Raw genomic sequence first — 23,488 nt, forward strand, 5'->3', positions numbered from 1 at the left:
TGTATGGCACACGGTTCATTCGGTGTGCTTAAGTACTCTTTACTTTTAGCACAGTATACGACAAGCAAACTTTTATGAGGGCTGAACAGCTCCATTCCTGCTTATTCACCTTTAGAAAGACTCATATGGAATTGCTCTTAATTGGGGATTCAATGGGTCGCTGCACAGTTTCAACATGACCTCTGCTGACTGGTATTCAGCTTGTGTACAGAGTGCAGCACTAATATTTAAAAACCAGCGTTTTCACATCATCTGGAGATCTGGAGCATGAAGGCTGCAAGCTGCCCTCCAGCTGGACTCCAAAGCAGAGAGAGGGCTCGAGTTCCTCCAGTTCTCCTTGGGAGCTGCTCCTGACACTGTGCGTGTCTGAGCTCTTCTCACCTGCACCTCTCCTGGCCTGACTCTTTCACTTACAACCCCCGTGTCTCCTGAACTGAGCTCAAGAGGAGAGAGACGCCTGTGAGCACACATACTGTACACGCAGACCGCTGAGGCTTGCAGGCAAAGAAAGCAGAGGAGCTGGAAAGGAGAAAAAGAAATTAGAGAGAGGAAAGGAGAGACAAAAAAGAGTGAAATAAGAGCTAACACAAGTGTCAGTCTGTCAGCCAGTTCCTCTCCTCCCCCTTTAAGCCGCCCCTGTGCAGCACTGAGCATGTAAAGCAGGATTTTTCAGAATTAAAATAAATGCTGTGCACATGGGCCCGAAATCAATTCCATATACTTCCAACATCCAACGGAAAGCTCTTTAGATTAGAAGACGTTCTGGCTCTTTCTGTTACTTGAAATCGTCAGAAACCAACCCCCTCTTTCTGAAAGGTTTACTGAGGTGAATTTCTGCGATAGGTTCTCAGTTTTACCGTCAATTAACATAACTTTTTGTGTCACTTTACAAAATGAAGGAACTAAAAAGAAAAAAACTCTTTTAACACATTATATTTCTCCCTCTGTTCCCCGTTCCACAACTCCCAAAATGAACTCCCTCATGCAGCTTTCTGATTCTGTAGGCCAGGACTGTAACGAATCAATACAGCCTGAACCCCACTCCCCTACACTAACACCAATACAGCCTGAACCCCACTCCCCTACACTGACATCAATACAGCCTGAACCCCACTCCCCTACACTAACACCAATACAGCCTGAACCCCACTCCCCTACACTGACATCAATACAGCCTGAACCCCAATTCCCCTACACTAACATCAATACAGCCTGAACCCCACTCCCCTACACTGACATCAATACAGCCTAACCCCACTCTCCTAACTAACATCGATCCTGTTGAACACCAGCTGCGCTCAGCAGTCAGGATACTCCTGCAGGTTTCTGTGATAAACCCGGCAGTCTTGTCTTCCCGGGCCAGAACCAGTCCCTGTGCTTCCCTGCCACGGCTCAGACAGTGTAGCCGGACTGGCACTGTGCTGGAAGAGAACAGCACCGCTTTGCACAGGCCTGTCTGATCAGTACTGAAGCTCTCCTCTGCAGATGGAAAGGTGGACCGATGAAAAACAGACTGTACTGTAGCAGGGACACGGACACAAACCCTGAACAGTCAGATAGAATTATTCATCTTTTTCCCATAGCGGCCTTTTGTATTCAAAGCAATCACTATACTGTAAGAATACATGCATACACTTTTAAATTTTAAAGGTGCATTGGCAGTAAAGGAGAAGAGGTGTCTAGTGGGGAATGGCCAAGCTCCCAGCACTGACACTGAAGGTCGCAGAGCAGGTTAGGTTACGAATGAGTTCAGAACAAGGACCCCCCCACCCCGCCCTCCACCCTCCACCGCGAACAGCAGCCTTCCTTTACAGTCGCTCAACCCGAGCGCCGGTTTACACAGCGGAGCCCAGCGGGAGCAGGCGAAGTCCACTGGGATGTTTGATGTGCCTCCCTGACTCGCCGGTATTCCTGCTATGCTGAGGAAAAACACAACATCTGCAGCGCAACACCAGCCCTCCGGGGCGACCGTGCCTGCAAAGACCTCATTGTTCCGCCTGTTTCTGCCTGTGACTAATATCCTGAAATCCACATCGGACCCCTTTCTCCTCCTTTTTATCATCACGAATTTACTTTCTTCGCTGCTTGCGGCGAAGAGGAAGGAAAGAGTCAGTTTTTTCTGTACATACAAAAAGCACATGAATCTGCCTTATGATAACTGCAATTCTTGGGAATCCAAGTGAAAAAGACTACTTCACACTGTTTCTGTTCAGTCAGTAACCATCGCTCCCTTCATCCCACCGTAAGACTTAAAAGCACAATGAAGATGTGGCAAGACGCGATTCGTCTCTGATGCTGCCGGGTGCAGGACAGCTAATAGGATCGATCTCACTGGACGAGCGCAGGAAAGCCCAGGTGCACCGCGCTCAGCTCCTGACCGAGCTGGGGTTTCGGCGAGTCCCGCGGTCACCCAGACCCTGCGCACTCCCGTGGACCGATTCAGCACGGTGACGTCAGCCGCCAGTGGAATCTGAGAACCGTCCTCCACCGTCTGCGGGGTCTGTATTAGTCTTAGTGGGCAAAGACTAGTCGGAGCCGCAGACACCTTTCCAGATTGCAGCACCGCTCAAACTCTCTGGAGCCCCGGTTCCTCCGAGTATGGGCGTACTTTCAAATGAAATAATTTCATTCAGGGTGGTTTTTTTTCGGTTGCACCGAATCGAAGGTCTAGTTAAATCCCCCAGGATATTCGATCTATTGAAAGAGACCCCTGTACCGCGCTTATAGGCATTGAACTGTTTGCCTGCCAGCAACATAACACGGGTGACCTCCGGTCAATAGGTGCGAGTTACAGACCACTGCTAGAGCTGCAACCCATCCCCTAAACTGAGCTACATCTCAGTTTTATTGTAAATATCCAATTACTCTGAATGTCCGGCGCTCGCACTTAACGGCGCTTAACAGCGTCCTGTGCCCAAACAGCACGATATTTTCCCCTGTTGTCTCCGTTGATGCACGCAGTTATTTTGCCATCGTTTGCTAGCGCTAGACCCGGTGCTTTTTAACCACTTGTACGCTTCACTGTGCGTTACTACACTTTGCCAGAGCAAAGTCTACCGCCGAATAGTTTTTCTCAGCCCGAGGCGCTGTTTCAGAAGACAAACTTGCCGATCAGCTGTGAAACTCGGACCTGCCTCCGCCTTAAGCGATTATGATCAACAGACAGGCTATCGTGTCGTGAAATCTAAACCACGTCTTTGGTCTGGTTCAATGTTTTTGATGTTTGAATAGGGTAAACGTCAGCATCATCTTAAAGAACGGATTTATCTTCTTCGTCGAACTCATCGACCAGTTGCGAAACCACGCTGTGTGACGGGTTTGGCCGTGCTTTCGGAAAATAACGATGATTTATAAACTTTAGCGATGGCAAACTACGTTACAACGCACGGCCCGCCACCGGGCACTGGGCACACCTACTGTACACTTACTTACTCGGGGAAGTGCGTTTGAACTTGTGCGTGACCAGCCCGAGCGCCCGGAAAGCGCACAGAAACCTCACGTACCTTGTTCGCGGGCGCGCTCAGCTGAGGCATCAAACACTGTCCCCGGGCGCTCTGCGGTCCTCACCTCCGCCTCTCCGGCAAAATCCTTTGATGACAAACGGGCTTGACACTTCACGCAATCGATTATCTGCCAGTGCGATCGCATCGGACGGAAAGAGCGCACATTCTCCCGCAGGCAGGCGCACCGAGTTCAGCGGTCTGGGCGTTTTGTCCTCCTCACAAGAACATTCTCCGCTGACGACAGATGAAGCCCCCTTTTCCCCCCCAGTTCCTGGATTCACATCGCTTTTGTTTGACTTGTTGCAGCGTAGAGATACCTTTCTGTCATATTATCGTTAATTATTGGCTTGTTTTCGATTTCCAGAGTTGGTTTGAAGTGCAAAGCGCTCAAATGCCCACGATGAAGTCGTGCATAGCTGTTTAACTACCCACTCCCACACAATATTGTAGACAAAGCAAGTTTTTTTTTTTAATGCCACTCCAACATCAGCTTCGGAAACTGCAAAATGCGCCGAGAAAAGAAGACGCTTTCCTTTTTTCTAGATCCAGCAGGATTCATCATCAAAGCAGTCGTTTCACGTCTTGAAACAAGCGACGTCTCATTGTCTTTATTCTGGTGATAAAAAAAAAAATGTCTTTTGACAGGACTTCAAAGAAAAACAAAATGCCCCTTAATGTGTCGTTTCAACAAGCGGTTTTTATTCAAAGGAAAACGAGTGCTCTCTCCGTGCAGAGAGGCGGAATCTGCCCGGAGCCGCTCTCCAGTGAGCTAAACCGAGGTCGGACCTCGGCAGAGCTCGGTTACCAACAGCAAGGTCCTACCGCGAGTGGAAGAACGCTGCGTGTCGCCCCCGGCACGAGACTGCTCCGCTAACTTCCTGCAGTGGGGCTCGGCGGAGAGTTAACCCTTCTGGCGCTGGGCTCTGCTCCGCGAACGACCCACGAAGCCGTAACATCCCTCGTTATTTTGAAAGACCCGACACCCCCCCCCGGCTGTCTGTACTTGAGAACAGAAAAGCAGGAATTCCACCGTTTTAGTGCCGTTTTCTCATCCTGTTCTCTCTGCCCATCAGTCTCCAGACGGGGGCAAAGGTTACGACCTAAGAGAAGCCTGTATGCACGGGTCAATATTTAAAAGGGTTCCAGTCTGTATCTGGGGGGGATGACATTAAATAACAAGTAGGTTAACATTAATTGTAGATTTCAACCAGGTGGTGTTTTTTTTTTTTAGCTCTGGAAGCCTGACTGGTCTAATGAAGAGGACCAGTGGTTTGAGCTGGAAGAGCCTTGTGGACAGGGGACCAGCTCCCTAACACCAATACATTTACAGCTACCAGCATGGAGAGCCAAGCACCGGCTCCATCCAGGGGTGTGGAAACACAGGTTCCAGGCTTAAAGTTTCCACATGTAAATGCAGCGCTGTCTGTCCCCAGCCAGTGTGTACAAGGAAGCTGAAGAGCCCCTTCAGTCCCTCTGCCCTTTGAGCAGAAGCCTACTCTCTATCGGGCGCCCCTGTAAGACAAAGTGTACAAGACTGCCAGCACATCTCTGCCTGAGCAAGCTCAACGTCAGCCCTGGCCTCTACGGTATTAACAACGTCTCAGATGCGCTGGAGGGGACCTCTCCTTTCTTAATCTGAATCTGCTTAGAAAGTCTCTGCGGAGGAACAGACAAATTGTAGGAGGCACATACATTCCACATGGAGGTTTGGGCTTGATCAAAAATAAGCATGAGAGAACAGTTGCTAGCCGGTGTGGCTGGCTCATTTCCATCTGTCCTGGTCAACTGACTGCAACTGGCAGCCAGCAGGCACGAGCCTGGCCAGTACCTGGAAGGGAGACCTCCTGGGAAAGCTGAGGTTGCTGTTGGAAGAGGTGTTAGTGGGACCAGTAGGGGGTGCTCACCCTGCAGTCTGTCTGGGTCCTAATGCCCCAGTGTAGTGATGGGGACTCTATACTGTAAAAAGGCGCCGTCCTTCAGATGAGACATAACACTGAGGTCCTGACACTCTGTGGTCATTAAAAATCCCAGGGCATGAAAAGAGTAGGGGTGTAACCACAGTGTCCTGGTCAAATTTCCCCCTGGCCATTACCCATCATGGCCTCCTAATAATCCCCATCTCTGAACTGGTTTCATCACTCTGCTCTCCTCCCACTGAGAGCTGGTGTGTGGGGAGCAGACTGGTGCATCACCCAGGTGGGGCTGCACATTGGTGGTGGTGGAGGGGATCCCCATTACCTGTAAAGAGCTTTGAGTGGAGTTTCCAGAAAAGCGCTATATAAGTGTAAGGATATTATTATATTATAACAGCAGAAATCTGAAGTCTTTACTGCCCCCATGAATTGCAGCCTGGACTGGCAGCTTGGTTTCTTTCCACACATCCTTTTGACTAAGGGACTGTCGGTCCCTCTCTGTGTTCTCAAGTGAAGGGTAGGGGGTCTCGTATAGCTGCTGGGGGTAGCTGTGTTACTCCCACTCAGTATTTTATACCGGTCTGTCAAGCCTGTGCCCAGCTCTCTGTGTGATAAAAAGTGTTTCTTCACTGGACACGCTCGCTGGGGGGGCTTAGTCAGACCCAGAGCAGACAGGCTGATGCAAACCGAAGGACCGCGGTCGGACTCGAGCCAGGCAAGGCTCTGCTGAACATCTGGTTTACCCCAAGCCCTTCAGCGAAGGAAGACAGCCAGATTTACGATCGCCAGCCACAAGAGAACAAACAGCCGGAATCCCCGCAGAACGGAGAGGCTGATCCCGAAGGCTTTGCGCTGGGGGGAATGAGAACATGTAGGACTTCTAGTCAGGAAACCTACAGAGGCCGGGGGTGTTCGGAGTCAGAGTACGGATGCTGATTTCCCCCCGGATTGATACCAGGCTTGTTCACCAAAGACAAGAAAGGGAATATTCTTGATCCATGCTGATAAAATCTTTGAAACGACACAAATCATTTCCTGCAACATTTATTCCTGGTCTGTTTAACCAGCAATCCTACAGACTTGAGCCCAGTTAAAGAATGCCACCGTCCTGACATAACCGTGATGTCAGTCCAGCTGTTCTCAAAATAGCTGTGCTTCAACGGGTACTTTTTTCTCCACACATAGTTTTTCATTCCAGTAACAGTCAGCTGTGACATGTTTCTGATAAAACAAAAACGCACACAAAACAACTAAAAATAGAGTCCCAGTCTCTCCTGGGCTGTCTGAAGTCTGACTTCGCTCATTGTTGTCGGTGTGCTATGGAGCGGTTTCTCGTTTACTTTCAGGAAATGTGGAGCATTTTTGTTTTTCACGGTGAGGCAGGGATCCTTCTTCCTGAGTGTCCAGCGCCAAGCTCATCTTCCCCAGCAGTCGCCAAAGAATCGGGGAAATATCTGACAGCACTTTCCTGTCTTTCAACTAATTTGAACCTTGCAAATAGTTTTTCTTTGGCAGCACAGTCCAGCAAACCCTCCCTGTTAGCCCTTCGCTGCAAAGGAATATTCTTCCTTTTCTACACGGAAGGCAACTTTACTCCGAAGTGCCAGGAACAGGTTATGTGAGACACATCCACTGCACATCAAAACTATACTTTGTTCTTTTCTTTCGGACAGAACGCGACACTAAAGGCTCTCGACGGGCAGGGCGGCCCTTTCCATTATTCTTCGAACACTTCGGTATTTGTTGTTTTTGGTTGCAGACTGAAGCCTCACTGCTTCAGGAATTTGGCTCCTCGTTTTTATCGTGCTCTTACTGCTCAGCAAACAGGCCCTTCTGTTCTCTGGGTACCAGAGGGGCCGTTGACCTTTGACCCTGCGGCCTGCCCTGCCGTGTGCTCAGGGCCGGTCACCCAGTGCGTGAGGGCCGGCCGTGTCAGCACCAGATTTACGACATCAGGGAGAGGCAGAGAGAGGCAGAGAACGAAGGGGTGAAGGAACTGGAGGGAAGGAAGAAGGCAAAGAGAGGGGGAGAGACACAAGGAGGAAAAAAAAGAGGAACAGAGGAAGGAAGAGAGGAGGGACAGAGGGAGGGGGGGTGCATTCCAGGCCTGCGTCTAATCCTAACACAAACAAGCAGCGGCATTAGGAAGCCTTCGGACGGGCTGGGGGAAAGGCAGCAGAGGGAGGAGTGGAATCTTTTTCGCCGCAGAGCCGGAGCAAAGCCAGGTTCACAGCACGTTTGTTGTGTCTTGCGAGGAGCATTAGTAACCGTGTAACTGTAACTCCAGACTCCCGGCGGAGGCGAAGACACTGAGCTGTGCCTTTCACTTCAGCTCCCCCCGCCGCGCTGGTGCAGCACGAACAGAAGCGGGTCCTGTCAGTCAGTGTGTGGAAACAGCCAGGTCTAACCCCGGGCCTGCTCGGTGCTTCCAGGACAATGGCTGGAACAGCAAGCTGCTGAGGGAGGTATCGGCTTGTGCTCTGTCTGTGGCTGCTCTTTAATTCACTCACACGACATTTTAAAGCATCTTTAATGAAGGTTTGCATGAAAGATCGAGCCCTAATCCCACGCTCTTCCGTCAGCAGGAATGTCGTGTCCTTGCTGCCTGTGCACTTCGCTTGTCTGCCGCAGCTCCGCCTCGTGGTGGGGGAGTGTCGAAGCCCCAGTTCGGACAAATCACCCCTCGGCCACGCCTCGTAGCAGCGGGTTTGTCTGAACTGCTGAAGTAGTGTCCAGTAAAAACCCAGTCCTGCGTACAGAAGTGTGGTGCACATTGTTTTATCATGACGAAAGCTTCTGAAGGGGAATTTTGTCTGTGAAATCAGAAATAATCAGAAATGCAGGACTTTCCCCACAGTAACAGGGAAATGCATACATAAAAAAACAAAGTAATATATACATTTTTTTAAAACAAATGTTTCAAGTTCGGGAATGTCAACGGTGCCCTACACGGGTAGGTCAGTTTCTTTACAATGGGAGTTTGTGTTTCATATGGTTTAGGAAATTTTATACAATATATTTACAACACGTGAAATAAAGAGCTCCTATAGTATTGATAAAAAGGCACAGGGACAATTTCCATTGGCTGTATTGATTTTAATTGTTTAAAAAAAGTCAGATCAGAAAGCATATATATAGTATACAGTATATATTTTATTCTCATACAGTATTGTGTTTTACTTGTGATTTAACACACTTAACTTGTGATTTAACGGACACGTCTTCCACCTTATTAGGCTGTTAAAATGAGGGTTGACTGTAATAACAGCCAATGACGGATCCTGCAGATACTGACCAGGAGTGTGAAAATGGCTGAAGAACGGTGGCTCTGTTTGTCCCTGGCTCGTCCGGCTCAGAAGGCAACAGAAACAGCCCTGTTGAAACGAAAGTGACCTGATGCCCAGACTGCCTCTGCTGAAGAAGCCTGTGGGATCAAGATGATCAGGGGAAGATTAAGAATCCACCTTGTGGGACACCGGGGTCAATCCCTTCGTGCTGGGTCTTGGGAACCCTGACACAATATGTGGGATTAAATCAGTCAAAGCCTCTCTGACTTGCAGCAGTGACCTACAGTATAGTGACCAAAATGATAGCCACTGCCTGGAGCACAGAAATTCTGCTGGTAGAGAAATTATAGGCCTCAGATGTACATTACAGTTAACCCGGTATTTTAAGCATTGTAAAGCACAGGGTCAGCAGAGGGAACTGTGTCATTTCCCTTTCATGCTGCCTGTTGCTCTGGGGAGGGGTGACACAGTTCCAGCCCCACAGCCGATATTTTCGTGGGGAGGATTCTGTCCGCAAAAGGCCCAGCAGTTTCGGTCTGGAACTGCGACACAAGGATGGCCCACCAGCCCCCCGCCCCACAAGGGAGCTGCTTGTGCAGAAGAGGCCGGCAGGGACCAGGACTGGGCTCAGGACCGCTGGGGGACGCGGGCTTCGACCCGGGCCAGCTGTTTCGTACACAGGGGTTCACCTCCATGTTGTCACGCTTGTAAACCCCTGTTTCAGCGGACTGTCTGGCATCCTGCCCTACCTACATGAAAGGCGAACTTCCTGTTCTTTTGCACCCGGCTCAGCGGCGGTTGAAGGTGAGGCTTCTTGAGCAGGAGGAAGTGGCCGAGACACAGGCACGTTCACCATCATTTTATTTGCTCCTTTGGAAGCATCATGGCACAGCGTTTATGGGCCACCTTCAAAAGACACCCTCTTCTTCAGTGTTCTGGGGATTTTCTCAGAATATCCCTAATAAACTTTACCTAAGCCTTAGAACGTTTACCATAGTATTACAGCACTTTGACCCCTCTGCTGTGGTTTCCTGTCCTTTTGCTGTGTTTTGCTGCACTGGGCCATGGGAATGATGTGGTGTCCTGTGAGAGGCATCTATTACAGTTTATCATGATGCTCCCATATCAGGACCACCAGAACTCATGGCACAGGTATGGCAAGACCTTGATAAAGGTGCCGCCTACTACAGTACATTCTGTCAGGAGAACTTCAGACCTCAGTACCTGTCTGGCTTCCTATTGTCCTGCTCCCCACCTCACAGCCTTCATTCATCAGACCCCGGTCTCCTGTTTGAACCCCAAGCCCGTCTACACTCTGGGGGTGACAGGGCCTTCTCCTGCTGCACCCCAAAGCTCTGGAGCTCTATCCCCAAGCATATTAGAGAGTCAACATCCCTGAGCTCTTTCAAATCCAGAGTCAAAACCTTCTTCTTGAGAACTAGTCCTATCTGCTCCTTTGCTTTCCTACTGTACTCCAAACCCTTATTGCAGTTGTGTCATGCTGCTGTCTCCTCTCATGTGTGTTTTCTTTCTTACTGTAAAGCGCTTTGAGGAGCACATTTAAAGCAGGTTTATAAAAGGAAGTTCATGGTGACCAACTGGACTGGGCTGGACTGAGGCTGGCACTGACAGGGCAGGAGGAGATTGACGCAGTCTCCAAGACAGCAGCTCCCTGGCCTGACGCGTGTGCGTGCACACACACACACACACACACACACACGGCCCCCAGGAGCCCGAGTAAAGTTGGCGTTCATGCTCTCCGGTCCCCTGGCAGGGCACACAAAAGAGCCCCTAGCCAGTCAGGCACAGACGCGGCCCCCAGCCCTCTCCCCAAAGCCGTTGCCTTGGTAACATGGTGAACAGGAAGCACTTTGGCAGCTTGTTACCACAGCTGGCGGCGGTTACAGTGTTTGCGTTTCTCCTCGGGGCACCGGGGTCCAGGAGTGGGGGTCTGTGGGAATGCTCTTGGGGTCTCCCGGGGGGCAGAGAGGTGCAGGCTGGGCACGGGTCCTTCACCCATAAACCCTTCTTCTGCTGTAGGACAGCTCTCCTCGTACACACTCATTCCTGCAGGGATTTAGGAGGGTAACCTTGAGCAGGAAACTCCGGGACGAGACTCGGTCTGCATGTTCAAAACCCTAAAAAGGACAGACAAGCCCCCCAGGCCCTAACCAGGAGCTGAGCACAAGCACCAGGGTCCAGAGGGCGTCAGCGATACATGACTCAGGGCTCGATGGTCACTGTGCTAACTGTGGCTTTTTCCAAACTTTCCCATAGTAATACGTTTTAATATCACAGGGCTTCGTGGTACATTATTAGGATTTTTTAAGGGTTACTGGCTCCCTAAGGAACCATACTTGCTTCACAGAGCAGCACAACCTGATTTAATCCCATAAATACGAACAATTTCCCACTGTGATTACCAGCCACTGCCTCACACAATGAACAATAAACCACTTTCCGCACAACTTGATCGCCAGACGGGCGTGATGAAATCGTTCGGCAACGTAATCAGACATAATCACAACGCAAACTCCTCGGCAACGCCTTCGAGAGCAAAATGTGTGAACTGAAGCTCGCTGAAGCGACAGCTGATCTTATCTGGCGATTGAAACATTTCAAGAAGACGGTTTCTGTTCGACACTGTACTAGTCGATGCTGAAAGAACTGTTTAAAACCGGGCCGGCCAGCCCTGGTTCTGAAGACCCACAATCCAGTCAGTCTTTTGGGTCACTCTGCAAGGATCACCAGTGAGCTGGATCCAATGTGAGTTTTCAACCTTCCCTGGTTTAGTGGAGTCAAGTGTGACCCCCTGTGGCCCCCTGTGGTCCCCAGAGCCACAGGTCCTGGTGTTTTCATATCCAGTGAATGGGAAACGAGTTAAAATTCAACAAAACACCTTCTTAAGCGGTCTCAATGAAACTGGTCCCAGGGCCAAGCCAGGTAACCTGCCAGACTGTGACCACCCCTGGGTTCGAGGGAAAAGCCAGCTCTGATTCGCCCCTTATCGAACCCTGAGAGTAGGAGGCAACCTGCAGAGGGCGCTAAAGAAGACTCTCGTCTGCACTTTCTTGATGGATTAAGCCACAAACAGCCGCGGTGAGGGTCAGGGCAAGTCCCCACCTACAGCTGACACAAAGGGAGCCAGCTCTGTGGGTGCTGTGTAGGTGCAGGCACCCCAGTATTTTCAGCCATAAGGTTGTGAAGGCAGGGATGAATGATTGAATGATTACTGTAGGATCACGGATTCACGACACTCAGGAGCTCTCAAGCCTTGACCCAGGCCCTGCAGAAAATGTATCTGGCTTTTAGATTATTATGATTCAGATGATTTCTTGCTTAACATGTTATCATCGTGAAATCATAATTATATGCCACACAAGTTTGCAGAAATGGGCATTTTGCACGGCTAAGGCGCAGACTTCACGGGAGAAATAGATTTCAGAAATCTACTTTCTCTCCTCCCCCCTCCCCCCCAGAAAAAGAAACAGCCAACAAACCCCAGTATCTGCACTTCATTTGACTTTTGGTTTCGTAAGCGCAAACAATTTGTTACCGCAAAACAATTTTTCAGTCCGAAAAATTAACAAACAAAACGTGGGCATAATGACAATTTCAAGGAAATGTATTTCAGCGCTTCGTATTCCTGGAGATTCAGTTTCACTGGACACTGAAGACACACGGAACTCAATCAGCCGGAGCGCAAGGCGATGTCTGAGCTCCAGTTTGGACCAGGAGTTGGTCTCCCAGACTGCGGCCAGCTCACAGGGCAGAAAGGCAGCCGTGTGATTGAGAATGCTTCGTCCTTCGTCACCAGTAAACCCGACCATGCTGTCTAACAAGCATCACTGCCCCACACAACAGTGAAACTCCCAGTAGCCTCACACATGCTGACCTTTCACCTCTGTAGGCTGGCCCCAGCAGATGAATATTTGGGGAATCAGAGTTTATCTTGTGGCCACAGTCTGTCTGACCCTGCCTGACATGTCTCAGCAGCAGTTTATCTTTAAACAGAGATACTGCTGCACTGGAGTTAGTCCAGAGGAGAGTGCCCAGGTAAGTTCCCGGAGCTAAAGGAATGTCCTACACCAGGAGTGTCCTATCCTGCATCTGGAGGCCTGGTGCGTCCGTGAATTTTCATTCCAACTCAGCTCTTATTAAGCTAAACCAGCAGGTTACTGGTTTAACTGGAGCAGATTAACAGGTTCCCTGTAGCTCTTCAGAGGTGGCTGCCTTGAAGAGACCTAGAAACCCTACAGAGCCACCAGCCCTCCAGCACCAGGACTGGACAGCCCTGTCCAGCAGTGGCAGGCTAACATAACTGAACGTTTTAGACGAGACAAGAGAAGAATAAGAGCGACCCCTTACAAGAATTCACAACCCTTGAAGGCTTTGAGAAAGCAAATCCAACACATTTCTATAGAATCAACAGCAGGATTAAAAACAAAAAGAGAAACAGAGAAATAAAGCTGAGGGTCTGAACGGGCTCTTCTCGTTAATCAATCGATTAATGCATTGGAAAATCAATAAGTCAGCTATTTTACTTATGAAGAAGTTGCCACGGTGATTTATTAGTGCAGAACCTGTCCCTTGTCATTGAAGGGTTACAGTACGGCGTGTTGATTAATTTAGCACTTTGCAGACCAGTTTAATTGGGCTGAGTTCACCAGCCTGTTGGGGTACAGAAAATCAGGCGAGTCAGATCCTTGGAATTCACCAAGGATAACTAAACCAGAATCTTAGTCATACTTACAAGGGAACCAATCATCATTAATCTTAACGTCATCTGTGGTTTCTGGAAACCTGGCCGGGTGAGTGAGACCACAGTGATACCACAGCTCCTCGAGGCTCGGGGCCCATCAGACCATGAGTAAGACAAACAGTGTGGCTGCAGCCTGTGGGCACACCAGTGTCACTCTGTTTCCCAGGGCGCAAACGCTGGGTTTGAAGCTGAAGTATGGCGGGCTGCACAGGGGAGTCCCATCCATCCTCTTATTCTGCACCCACAGATCTATTTGCTCCCCAAAAATAATGTGGAGGGACACTTCTCTTCACGAACTGCAGACATGCACAGACACCAGACTGGCAACATATCACTCCTACATTGAACTCTACACTGCTCGCCTATAAAGTCACATATTCAATGTAAGATCCTGTTACTGATTTGATTCAGGCTGTAAGTAGTCTGGCTCCATCACACATCCCTGAACTCCTCCATGTCCACACTCCCGCCTGTAGGCTCCTCTCACTCCACCCAGGACTGAATCTCGGAATATTGGTTGACCGTGCTTTTCCTGTCCTGCTCCAGGGTTATGGAATGCCCTTCCTCAGACTTCTCAAGAGACGAACTCTTTGACTCTCTTTGATTCTCAGACCCAAACTCAAAATTCACCTTTTTACCACGATCAAGTTTTATTGCAATTTTTTGTCTTTTCCTTTATACTATGTACAGTGTCCTTGGGTTTGGAAAGGTGCTTTATAAATACATTTTATTATTAGTAGTAGTATCTACAACAACTCTACAAGATAAGACACAGACAGACAAGTTCACAGCCACAGAGACAACAGAGAGTGAGACACACACAGAGAGAGAAAGACAGACAGAGGACCACACAGCTCATAAAAGAGACATAGGCACACTTACTCTGAGAGATACACACAGACACCCACAGAGCTGCATGAAGACAGACATATACAGGATAAAAAATCAGGCAAGAACAAACTGAGAGAACAGATAAACAGATAGACACATAGCTAGACAGACACAGTATGGGTAGAAAAGACTGTCTAGATAGATCATCAGATGAGTGTAAACTCAAGCTAGAATAGATCAAGACGGCAGACAGATGTTTGGAGCCACACAGTGAGGAATCGCTTGCTATACAGTGACTCCACCACGGTTCCAAATTCCTGTGCTCCACAGTCAGTGGGGGGGGGGGTGAGTCACAGCGCACTGGGAGAGAGCAGCTCTTATCTCTAATAGCACACACACATACACACACGCGCGCGCGCGCTATGTTTCCACTTGGCAGTTCCTTAGTATATCCTTCTATGGTCCTTTCAGTGTTTAAACACACTGCAGCCCTCCAGACAATGGCAGGCAGTTCAAAGACCATGCATCGCTTCTTGAAAATGGTCTCTTTTATCTAACTTTGCAGCTTCTGCCATCCTCTCACGTCAAGCGGACTTGTAAATCTGTCAGCAGCGCCGTTTGTAATCAGGCTGTTTCATGTCACAGCGCTGAGCGGCAGCAGGAAGACCTACAGCTCGTCGGCGTGGAGAGCAGATCTCCAGAAACACTGCCCGAAAGACAGGAGTGCCGTGGTCAGTCCGCTACTGAATTGTGCAGGTTGTGCTCTAATGGTCAGTGCAGTGATGGGGCTGCATGGTTAAAGGAATGGGCTACACGGGTCAGTGCTGTAACGGTCAGCTCAGTGGTCAGGCTGTGCTGCTAAAGTCTTGGGTTCTAGGAGTCTGTGCTGTAATGGTCAGTGCTATAATGGTCAGCTCAGTGGTCAAGCAGTGCTGTTAAAGTCTTGGGTTCTAGGGTTCAGCACACTAATGTTCAGCTCAGTGGTCAGGCTGAACTGTTAAAGTCTTGGGTTATAGGAGTCTGTGCTGTAATGGTCAGTGCTATAGTGGTCAGCTCAGTGGTCAGTCTAGGGTTCTAGGGGTCTGTACTGTGATGGTCATCTCAGTTATAGTGCTGTGCTGTGCAGGTCTTATAGCCTATTTATTCTGCTTATCCTCAGTGGTTTGAGCACAGTGAGCACGTGCTTTCCTGGGGCTTCCCCGGGCTTCTCTACCCTTTACTGTGCCTTAACCATTGTAATATAGTAACCATTTCCAAGTGTAATCTACACAAATATTTATGCTTCCTCTACCAGAGGTGGGGACACAGTCATGGAAGAAACGCATTGGGAACAAGACATTTAAATTCATTTTACTTTTACTTCAACCAGCAGCCAGAATCTACAGCTTTTTGTTCTGTTCATCCTTCAAAACCCACGTTTGCTTCAGAGGCAGTTTAAAGGTTAAAAGGTACTGTATGGAGAGGAACTGTGAGACAAACTTTGCTGTGTTGCAAAATCCTCCAACCAGAAATTACATTGAAAAAAAGAGAGACAAAAGACAAGAGCTTGACGTAATACAGTCAGAAGCCCTAAACGTCCTCTAATTGAACACAGAAGGCTGTGCAATTCACAGAGAGGAATGAAAGAGCATTAGAGGGCCTTGAATACAGAAGTACCGGCGCCTGTCATTCCTCAGGCCTTGGTCACCTCCCGCTCATTACAACAGGAATGTGTGCTGGACCACAGAGCCACAGTCCCTGCACACCGCCCCTGCCACCACAGAGACACCTCTGACACTACCGCACCACCAGGGCAAGAACCACCGGACTCAAGAACAGCTTCTATCCCACCGCAGTCCGCATCCTCAACAGCTAACGGCAGGGCCCAAACACACATCTGCACTGCACACGTCTTGCATGGTCTACCATGTATTTTTTTTTGTTTTTGGTCTCACTACTACATATTTATTTTTCCACAGCATATTTATGGTTCCTGTCGTCTACACTGTGTGGTGCTGTCTGTTGTACTGTGTGTGTCCCGAGAGATCAGCGTGATGAAGAATTCCAATGCACGTGTACACAACGCAGTTAACTAGCCCAGAGAGGAACAGACCCCAGCACACCCTCATCTCTTGGCCTGACCCTTCTCTCCCTGTACTGCTCCTTCCTGCGAGGTGCACGTGGTCTTAATATTCTTCTCTGGGGTCTGTGCCCTTTCACCAGGGGGGGGAGGTGTGTGATGGATTTAGGATGGAGAACAGGAGGCACTTCTTTACACAAAGAGTGGTGGGAGTCTGTAACAATCTTTTGACCCTGGCTTCCTTCAGCTGGGAGAATTCCTCTGAACAAGGAATCTGGACCTGAGGGGACTCCTTATGAAAATAAACTCGTTTTTTCACTGCCTCTTCCTCCCGTTCGGACAAACGAACAACGCGCATTGCCTCAGCTCTTCAGGGACTCTGAAAGGACGCCACCCTGGCACTGCAGCGACACGATCTTGTCCGTCCAGAGCTCCAGCAGCCCTTCCTGGAAACTTGAGAGTCAGAGCAAAGAAGAACATGCTGTTTCAGAGAATTATTAAACAAAACATTTACGCAATCAAATGTAATTCGAGGAGCTTGAGACTTCCTCTGTTGGGCTATGTTTGACACTTTCTGGACACCCCTTCTACGAAGGTCTCACGCTCATGTCCACGATGTCGAGGGTCAGCGGAATAAAATCTGAATTCAATCTTTGTCTGAACCTACACGCAGGAGCGATCCCGTGCCTCCCAGATCTCCGTTCCGGTCTTCGGCCCATCCTGGACCAGGGGGTGAACTGTGAATTTTTAAGCAGCGTTTTTATATGATTTTCTTTCTAATTTTCATGGCATGCTTTCGTTTGCCAATCCAGGGAGCAGATCGGGTTTACGGAAAGTTGTTGTTTTTTTTGTTCATCCTATCCTTTGCACGTCCTTGGATAGGAGACGCAGTTGTGGGGGCGCAGGGCTGGTGGGCTGCCCGCCCCCCCTCCCACAGCAGGAGAGAATAAGCAGTTAGATGTGAGAAACAGGAGCCCCGGCACTAACATGACTCGAGCGTGTGACTCCTGGGCATCAAGCACACGCGTGTGCGGCAACAGGGCACATCGCTTCACCTGGTTTATTATTCCAGCGCAGTGAAAATGTGTGACCCAAAGGGGCTGCTCTTAAAACCCCTCTCTGTCCGCACTTCCCTGTTACAACACACTGCTGCCTCCAAAGATTCATTACATTTTTGAATCGGCGTCAAACATTCCTGATGCCTGATTGCATCTTAAAACAATCCAGCGGAGCGCCTTTCCCCCTCTCTTCCTCTAGCTGTTGGGCGTCCCGAGAAGGTCTCGCTGCTGCAGAGCCGGCCCGCTCCTCTCCGGGCGTGGCTAATCGCTCTCCCACGCCCGACAGGCTCGCGCCTGGGTGACACCTGGGTGGCCAAGCCGAGCCGAGCGAAGTGGGCCGGGGGACGGACAGGGGAGCAGGTGCCGGTCTGAATCCAGCGGGTGTGCGCGTCACCCCTCACCCAGCCCTCCTCAGCCCCCATCTAGCTCCCCGGATGGAAAGGTCCGATCCACGTCTGAGGAGGCGCTGATTAGCTCCTACCGACAGCCATGAAACTATCACTTTTCACGATTTTAGTAGCAGTCGTATTAAAACCGTCGGTCTGTCGAAAGTGTTATCTAGTACTAACAATAACTTTGACATAAGGGGCTGCCAAGTGACGCGTGTCTATCCTTGAAAGGAAAAGACCCGGACAGGCTTCACAGTTTCCACACCCCGACTCCAGTCCCACGCTCCGCCCGCGACCCCGCCTGGCCCCCCTGCCTGGGGTTCGAGCCACAGACTCCCAATCTCCAAGACTCGTTGCGTTCAGCCAATTAATGCAGGGTATCAGATCACACAGGCTCAAGCCAGCTGGCCCAGGCAGAGTGTAGTAGACAACTGCCCCTTGTGGGGTATAGTGCACAACTGCCCCTGGTGGGGTATAGTGGACAACTACCCCATGCAGAGTGTAGTGGACAACTACCCCAGTTTTACTTGTTTCTGAGGTGAATACGGCTAAATCCTCCAGGAAATTCCCTGTCCGATCTCGGGGATGACATCCCGCAATCCCAGCTTGTGGGAACAGGTCTGCCGATTTTCATGTATTCTACTGTCTCTCTCAAACCTGCCTGCAAAGTGCCAGGAAACGAGGCGGCTTCGCACCCCCAGGAGAAACAGTACCGGCAGGGCAAGACAGTCCCAGACAGACACAAGCGAGGGGGGCAGGGGAGCTGGGGGACAGGGCTTGGGGGGCTCCGGTCAGCTGCTCGTGCCTCACATGATCCAGTTCAACTATTTTCCATTTCCTAAACATCGTCCGATTCTCAAGGTCTCTTTTTGCGGAAGTGTGACTCCGGGCCGGCTTTGTCGTTTTCCAGCGCGCCCGGCGGTGCTGTGGTGGAGGAGCAGCCATCAGACTTGCCATTTATAGGAATCCAGGCCGACTGGGCCTGAAGAGAGGAAGAGGGAAGGAGGGAGAGGGGGAGAAAAATGATACTGGCAGAAGAAAAAGAAAGGTGGAGGTCGTCTGGTGTCGTGGGAACTGTGAGCAGAGTCCAGGCTGCTCAGCTTCGCCCCTCTGGAGAATTCCCAACTGCTTTCAATTTTAGCCGAGGTCACTCAAATTACAGCCCCCCCCCCCCCTTTCCGCTAAAATCCTAGACCCCCCCACCACTGCTACCACCACCTCCCCCTCCATCTGCTCGGGCCAAAGCCATGACATCATACTCCGAGGAAAATCTCGCTCCCGCTTTCTGTAAATCAAGCTGTAACCAACTCTGCGGTCACTCGGCATTCCAGCCGTGTTCACAGGCTCCTTTCCCTCTGTCCCCAGGTGGGGCTGCCAGGGGGAGGGAGCTGTTAAAGTCTATTCGGTGAGAGAGGGGAGAGGGGATGCAACTACTGAGGACACGCAGATCAGCTGCAAGACGGGTTTACCTGGCCTGCCCTGGCCGAGCACGTCTGGGAGGAGCTCGGCACGCCACACGGCGACCCGAGCTGCTCTGGCTTGGGGCTGACCCGAGCAGGCCCACCGGGCGGCCGCTGCCCCCCTGGCCACTGTACCCACGATCCCGCGCAAGCTGTGGCGCTGGTGCTCCGCCTCACGCTCACCCGCCCCATCGCCTCACTCGCCTTCAAGGAGCCCGGCTCTGCCCCTGCATCACGGGGCGAGACTGCAGCTCCCGTCAGAGGGAGAGGAGTTTGTCTGCTATAAAGCCAGCAGCCCTATCACCCTGCAGCTCCCAGCTGGCCGCCCACTGAAGCCCAGCAGTGTGACCCTGGTCCCTACCTGGAGGGGAGACTCCTGGGAAAACTGAGGTTGCTGCTGGAAGTGCTGTTAGTGGGACCAGCAGGGGGCGCTCACCCTGTGGTCTGTGCGGGTCCTAATGCCCCAGTATAGTGGCGGGGACACTATACTGTAGTGGGTGCCGTCTTTTGGATGAGACGTTATACAGTGGGCCTGACTCTCAGTGGTCATTAAAGATCCCCGGGCATTTTTCGTTAAGAGTAGGGAGTTATCCTGGTGTCCGGGCCAAATTTCCCCCCTCGCCCTTTACCATGGCCTCCAAATTGTCCCCATGTGTGAATGGCTTGCACTGGCCCTGCGATGGACTGGCGTCCTGTCCAGGGTGTACCCTGCCTTGCTCTCGCTGCTGGCAGGGTAGGCTCCGGCTTCCCGCGACACCGTGTGGTATAAAGCGGTTTGGCAAACGACATGACATGACACTGGGATTCTTGATCACGCTGCTCTCTCAGGACCTGTACAATACACACCACCATCACGCAACATGCAGAGCGCATTACAAACCGGTTATAAATAATGAGCCACAGCTGACCGACATGCACAATGACATACAAGAACGAACTCACAGATCAGGGCTCCTCCACCCCCAGCGCCCCCCCACTGAAGGAGTCTCCGGCTGCAGTCTTGGGCTCTGCTAAGCCTCCTCTCCCTGGAGCCTCCTCACGCCCTGTCCTTGCGACTCTGGGAGCCAGGAACCAGGGCTCAGCGCGACGTCATCCCCCTCTGAAGCCCACACAGTGTGAAACTCTGCCGCGGCAGAAGACCTGGTCTTCCACTAGGAACGAGCTGTCCTCCGTCCAGGCGGGGGCGCTGTGTGTGCTCGGCTGGGGGCAGGGACAGCTGCGAAACCGCCCTGTTCCAGCGGGCCAGGGCTGAGTGGGTGCTGTTTAGGATCGGTCTTGGCTGAAATCGCACGTCCCAAATAATGTAATCGGTGAGCCATCACCCCTAATAAAACCGTCAACTCCCAGATAACCAGCGAGCACTGGGGCTGTGGCGCCGGGCGAGCTGTCTGGACGGGTCCTGGCCACTGCACGACGCGACGGTTCACTGCTGACCAGACTCACTAGGTTTGGGCTCTGGGAACAGCCTGTTTCCAGCGACAGCGGCGGTCCCCTGTTTCTGTTTATCCCTACTCATGCTGAGAATAGCATCTAGGAGAAAGAATTAAACAGGATGATTTAGAGAAAAAAAAATACAGTTAAAAACGAAGCCTTGGACAGACGGTTTGTGTCCATGCTCTCATACTGTATATATAAAATTCTGTACTGGTAATGTCACCGACGTCTCACGTTGGCCCGATACTACTGTAGGCCGACAAGCAAAACTTAAGTTCGCGTTGCTGAAAAAGTCAGGCCGGACTCCAGCGCTCTGATTTGCGATGTGACTGGTCAAGCACGGCTTCAGATCAAAGGCCAGCTCGTACCCGGGTCAGCTCGGACCCTGGGTTTTCTCTGGCTCCGCGTTTGTTGCAGCAGTAAGACGAGTCGATGACGAGCACACACGCGGCGTGACCAATTCGTAAAGCCCTTGTGCGTTTCGACGCTCACTCGTTAGTGCGCGCCTGTGGGACAGCAGCACCACCGACAAGCTGCTGGGTTTATTCTGATGAAACGGAGCGCTGTTACACAGCCGGTAAGAACTTAACGCAAGATGATTCAGAGGTCCCGCACGGAAATCCTTCACTGGCCAGATCTCGGACACTTGCAGTTGTAAAACTAGAAGAACTGTCGTGGTGCGTCCGCAGCTTTCTCACCGCGGACTGTTAGTTCAATGAAACTTGAATACGCCGAAGAGAGAACAGGGAAAGATTTTTGAGAACATATTCTCATTTGTGTAATTTCTCTAAAAACACAATTCAGTGAAATACAAGAAACACGATAAAATCTCCCCCGGTCCTCGCCGAGCTCTGTTTCCGGGCAGAGACAATGAGGAAAGGCTGAAAGGTAGAAGGAACGGCAGGACCCGAGCAGTGCAGAGCTCTGCAGAAACCACAGCCACCCGGCGGCGCACAGAACTGTCAAGAAATAAAGACCTTTGGTCCTGTCTGTCTGAATATGTCATCGGTAACTTCTACTCCTTCAATACTTTACAGGGAAGCTTCCAATGCAAAACAAACCTTTTGGACGTTCACCCGCTAGATGATCACCACAGTAAATGAATATAGAGGCTTTATGCAGGCCACTGAATAACTACATGAAACCCGAAGATGAGGCCAGTCCATTAGAACCCCCAATATTTTTATACGCTCCATCTCCAGACCTGGTCCTGTTGAACCACAGGGGTGAGCGGTCTGGCTTTCATTTCGAGCTCATAATGACTTAAGTGAACCACTTAGTCAGCTCCGCGCTCCGCTCACAGGTCCGACTCGCCACCTCCCACGCCAGATCGGGGGAGCTGCGTGCCACGACAACCAGAATCCCAGCCCACGGAGCTATTTCGGGATTCTGTCCTTTATTGTCTTTGCTAAAACAGCTCCAGTCCTTCCTGTTCAAATTCCCCGATCTCTGTCTTCCTGCGCACCTCCGCCCCCGGCCTGGCGCCGGGCCAGCCGGGCTGGTCGCGCTAGTGCTGCGTCTCTGCCCCCGGTGATGAGAGAGAGCGCAGCGCCGGGACTCCAGCACAGTCCGGGCGGCACGATTGCAGACGGGGAGGAATTTTAACCGGCTGGAAATGAGATAATTTCAGCATCGCGGGGGCCAATTTTAGAACTTGTAGAAGCATTTTTATTTAAAATAACTAACTGTCCTAACTGTCCCTCAAACCCGTCTACACTCTATGGGTGACAGGGCCTTCTCCTGTTATGCCCTTAAGTTCTGTAACTCCCTCCCCCAGGATATCAGAGAGTCACCTTCTCTAAACTCCTTCAAATCTGGACTCAAAACCTTCTTCTTCAGAAGAGCCTTTACTGAACTGGTTCTGTTCTTCACCCCTCTGCTCCTACTATACTTAGTACGACCATCTACTGTCTCCTCTGTGTATTCTCATCGTGTTTATCTTGTGTATTTTTATTGTTTATTTTTAATTTCTGTTGCTGCTGTTGTCATTCTGTAAAGCGCTTTGAGAAACCGCCTTTAAAGGCGCTATATAAAATAAAGTTTATTATCCCAGAATTCATATCCAACCTCGTAGCCTCGGGAATGGCAAACAGCTGGATACACAGTTAACTCCAGACAGCCTCCATCCCTCTTGAATAAAGGGCTGCCTCATATTTTAACTCCTAAATATTTTTATTAAAATTTCTGTTCTAGACCCCAAATTCTGTTAAGATTCAGTCATTAGATCCAATTATCCTTATGTTTTTTATTATTATAAGATTATAATTTAATCTTGAGCACAATGAACAAAATGCATTGTATCCACAATGTTGACATTTGATTAATCACAAACATGTTGTTGCTATGATTCTTGATAATTTGTCTAGACTGAACTGACCTGCTACCGACTGCCTGTCATCCGCCTCGAAGCAGTGCCCTCTTGTGGTTAGAAGGGTGAACTGTAGCCTGTTAACATCACCACTTCGGTTTACAAAAAACCTTAAAATGGATTATTTTGAACAGCTGCTACAAATTTGACAAATTCTGAGGGAATTTAAAGGGGTTACTGAACGTTTGGAATTTTAAAGGATAATTGAATGCTCGCAAATGATATTTTTGGAAGCTACACAGTGAATACATCATTTGATATATGTTTTTTCACAGAAATTAAAGTCTCAGTACTCAGTACTCTTGAGTCTTCAGCTGGAGTTTATAATTTTGTGCTTACTTCAGATTGTAAAAATGGAAAATCTTAAAAGCAGAATATCAAAATCTACAGTAGCTGAAAAGAATCGTTGTAAGTAAATTTCTAA

General features: G+C 50.1%; 1 protein-coding gene across 1 annotated transcript in view; it reads right to left on the bottom strand.

The window, feature by feature from the left end:
- Window positions 1-3,582, bottom strand: part of plekhg2 (pleckstrin homology domain containing, family G (with RhoGef domain) member 2) — a 45,472-nt gene extending 41,890 nt beyond the window's left edge. The window contains exon 1 of the mRNA XM_088912038.1: window positions 3,504-3,582. The gene's annotated coding sequence lies outside the window, so the exon portion shown is untranslated. The remainder of the gene's footprint in view (window positions 1-3,503) is intronic.
- Window positions 3,583-23,488: the final 19,906 nt, after the last annotated feature.

Source organism: Atractosteus spatula, chromosome 3, assembly GCF_055471065.1.
Source record: "Atractosteus spatula isolate fAtrSpa1 chromosome 3, fAtrSpa1.hap1, whole genome shotgun sequence".
NCBI lineage: Eukaryota > Metazoa > Chordata > Actinopteri > Semionotiformes > Lepisosteidae > Atractosteus > Atractosteus spatula.